At 34.7% G+C, this 4,285-nt stretch overlaps 1 long non-coding RNA gene across 1 annotated transcript; it reads right to left on the minus strand.

Moving 5' to 3' along the window:
- Window positions 1–1,028: 1,028 nt before the first annotated feature.
- On the minus strand, window positions 1,029–3,942 carry LOC307007831. The gene is made up of 3 exons (XR_013799689.1): window positions 3,850–3,942; window positions 1,921–2,055; window positions 1,029–1,534 (listed from the first exon to the last, which is right to left on the minus strand). It is a non-coding gene; the product is annotated as an uncharacterized lncRNA (long non-coding RNA).
- Between the last annotated feature and the right edge of the window lie 343 nt (window positions 3,943–4,285).

Below are 4,285 nucleotides of genomic sequence, written 5' to 3' on the forward strand. Positions count from 1 at the left end.
ATGGTGTTTTGAGCTATAAATGCTTCATAATATTATATTAAATCACATTAATCAGTTATTCTATTTTTTGTCAAGGTGTGTATTGGCACTCTGCATATATTTATAAAGCATCATATGACAAATTTTAACATAAATAAAAAATTTCACTGCTGGGACATAAAAGTGCCCGCAGTTGCAGAAATATATATATATATATATGGGTCAATGACGTATAAGGATTTTCGACAGGCCAATTTTAAAATACTAAAAATAATAATGTCAAAAATCCTCATACGTCATTGACCCTTACATATATATAAAATTAAGTTGAGATAAGATGCTAAAATGGCAAGCATCACTTCACATTGTCACGGACATGGACAACTGAGAACAGGAAAGATTTTTCACTAAATACTTTGCGCATTTTATTGAAAAATAATGTGACCAAAACATCCACAACTGAATTGCTACAGCTATATTGCTGTAATTGCAATGTAAATTTGGAAAAACTTGAAGGCGGTCTTTTCTATTATTTTCTCTCAACTGTCCTGCTAAGAATGTGTTTTTATTTGTTAAAAAATGTGTTTATATATATATGGGTCAATGACGTGACGTCTAAATGTTCTGTACGACTGCATTTTGGCACCGTCCCAGCCAACACACCCATGTGGGGCCCAAACGGGCTGCAAATGGGCTGATATCCAGGGCCCACCCGGGCTACCCAGCTGGGACCCAGCTAATTTTGGCCGCAGTTTCCATGGAGGCCCCACATGTGTTAGCCCAGATGGGTTGATGATGGGCTCTTGGTGGGCTCCATATCGGGCCCATAGGGGTAGCCTAGGTAGTTCCCATTTAGGGCCTACAGGAGTCTGCCCACATGGGATGATGATGGGACCCATATAGGTCTTATCTAGGGCTCTTATGGGCCACAACAGGTGTATTTATGGGCTACCATATTTGTCTTTTTGGGTTACCTTATTTTACAGTAAACCCCTAAATATAAACATTATATGTAATCAATGAACAGAAACAATTACTTCATGCTTTACTTTATTAACATAATATTTATATTAACAGACAAGTATCAAAAGTGAAAGCTTTTGACAAACTTTATATTTCACAAACAAAACAAAAGTGCAGCTTTTCAGTCCTCTGTCAGACAACTCTATATTTCATAAACAAAACAAAAGTGCAGCTTTTCAGTCCTCTGTCAGACAACTCTATATTTCACAAACAAAACAAAAGTGCAGCTTTTCAGTCCTCTGTCAGACAACTCTATATTTCATAAACAAAACAAAAGTGCAGCTTTTCAGTCCTCTGTCAGACAACTCTATATTTCACAAACAAAACAAAAGTGCAGCTTTTCAGTCCTCTGTCAGACAACTCTATATTTCATAAACAAAACAAAAGTGCAGCTTTTCAGTCCTCTGTCAGACAACTCTATATTTCATAAACAAAACAAAAGTGCAGCTTTTCAGTCCTCTGTCAGACAACTCTATATTTCACAAACAAAAGTGCAGAATCTCAGTCCTCTGTTGTCGCTCTCTCAACGGCCCTTTGAAAAGAGAAAATAAATAAATCAACCATTTTTCAACTTTTGCAATTCCTTTTCTCACAGTTTAGATGTCAGGTTAGTCTTTTGGTGCTCCAAATCAAGCTTATGTAGATAAGGGGTTTTCAAACCTGTCCCGGAACACTGCACATATTGGAGGCACAAGATAAAAATTTTGACCAACTTTTACCACTTTTTTTACCCTCTTATCGTTGATTGCTGAGTGCTATACACTCGTGTTAATTATCTGAACGTGCTCCTCCCGAACTTAGTTAATAAAACTTAATTTTAAGTAATTTCTAGAAATTAGTATTGTAGTAATTATTATATTCACTTTGTTGTCACCAATGCTCTCTCTCCTTTGCAGTTTTAATGATAATGACTTTTACCCATCTTGCTCTCCACCACGTGCCCTCGCTGTACGGTTTCCTCCCCTGTCCCTGGCACCAATTAGCCACTTTGACACTGCCTTTTCAGCATCTCTTCTAGTAATCTGGTTTGTAAGGGCATTTTTTTCAAGCTTCCTGTAAAAAAGATAAAGAGCATTAGAGTGAGATTAAATTCCTTATTTGAGCCCTTGCAACAAAGCAGAAATCTCCACCATGTTATTTTTCAGGTAATACAATAATGGTATCAGATATAATATTCTGTCAAACACGACATTTTTGCTGCAAAGGTTTATTAACCAAACAAACAAGGGACTGGTTCTGTACCTGTACCTGAAAACTACAGTTAAATTAATTTAGTAACTTTTGTTCTATTGTATTTACCTATGCTTGTAACTAGTGTATTTTTACTTATTTTATTTGTAGAACCTCACTTGTATTTAATAATGATTTAACTTTATTATAAACATTTTAATTGAGGGGCCACACACATGATGAAGTCATTGATAGATAATGCTTAGTTAATGATGACTACTGTATTTGAATGGCAACAAAATTGGAGTGCTATGATGAGCTGTGATTGGTATATTGATTGGTATATTTTGGGGTCTATTTTTCAAATACAGTAGTCATCATTAACTAAGCATTATCTATCAATGACTTCATCATGTGTGTGGCCCCTCAACTAAAACGCTGACTAGGTCCTTTGAAACACTGATGAACAATATGGTGGCATAACTGTAAAAAAAGAAAGAATCATGATCATGCGTAATAAATCATATTTCATGATGATGTACTCATCTTAGTTAATGTTTTAATTAAGGTGTTGTTCATCCATTAAGTTGTAAATGAAAACGTTGAACTTGTGTTAGGCTAGTTCCTGATGATTCATGAGATATTAATGCATGAATGAATGCATAATTCATGCATGAATTCATGATAATTCATGTACCCTTACCGTAAAGTGTTATAATAGTTAATATTTTGAGTGAAACTTTAGAATACTCTTCCATCATCAATGAATAACTACACAGGAACAAATGAGTAAAACACTATCTACTAACTAATATTAACTAACAAGGAACTCTGATTAATGAAATAGTAATAGCCCTCAGTTGAATGTGGTAGTTCTATAACTAATCAATAACTGCTGTTTTTCATACAGATAACTACTATATGAGTTCATAATGCATAAATTACGAAGGAATTGGAACAGTATTCTAAAGTGTAACGTTAACTATATTCTATATAGCCTATTTTGTGCCATTTGTTATTTGAATTAGCACTAACGTTAAATAAAAAAAGGGAAAAAAAGCACAGGCCGCGCAGATGGTGTTAAAGCTTCTCGAATCTCATAATTGAGCGGATACTAGTTGTTCTGTGACAAAATAGACATTTATTAAAGATTTATAAAAAAAATAACATTTGAGAAGGGGATTTTTTCATTGAATGTGCACACTTTTAAAATAACAGCTAACGTTAGCTGCTGAAATGGTCGCTGTAAGTTATGGCGTTGTTCTGTGATCACAAAATAAACGGGAGCAGACACGATTAAACAGGCTTGTCTTGTAATTGCATTCGAAAAATTAATAAGGAAATGCTTTCCTTTTGGCTGTTTGATGTGCACATCGATCTTATACAAGTTAAAAAATTGCTGTCATTGTGGGATTTAACGTTATCGTAAAACAGTGGTAAAATTGTAAAGTTGGAGTCTCAACTCCAATCAATTTGTCATAACACAGTTGGTGTATTAACAATAACATAAAAAATAAGAATGTTAGTTAACGTTACAGATCTTGGCGCCAGAAATAAGGGAACATATTGCGCGATCTGGAATTCGAAATTCTAAAGTGACAAGCTTTTGGTTAACATCGTGTTTTGAAAACAATGTTTTTGAATTAACATTTATATTGTGAAATGTAACTTTCTTACCTTGACTTAGCCTTGACTACGAAGACAGCGAGAATCTTCCAAATCTCCTCCCGAAAATTACAGCAGAGAGTGAGTGAGAGACTAGAGAGTGAATGGTATGGAGACAGATAAGTCTCATTAATAATTCACGCAGAAAACCTGATTCACACACGCGTAGACAATTTCACATGCATGAAACCTAATTCACATACACACAAAAAAAATTCACGTGCGTGAAAACATTTTTTTTCCACAAAAACCAATTCACATGCGCAAAATAAAATGATATATTCATAAAATACATTTCACAAATGCAAAACACAATTCGTAGATATACAACTGTGTGCAAAAACCTTTGAGTGTTTAAAATATACGAGTTTATCCCTGAATGCGGATGTGCAATCGTCATTCACGTGTGAATCGCCTCGGATGTGTGTGTGTGTGTTTTTGAGACTTT

The sequence above is a fragment of the Phoxinus phoxinus genome, assembly GCF_949152265.1.
Source record: "Phoxinus phoxinus genome assembly, chromosome: 12".
Lineage (NCBI taxonomy): Eukaryota > Metazoa > Chordata > Actinopteri > Cypriniformes > Leuciscidae > Phoxinus > Phoxinus phoxinus.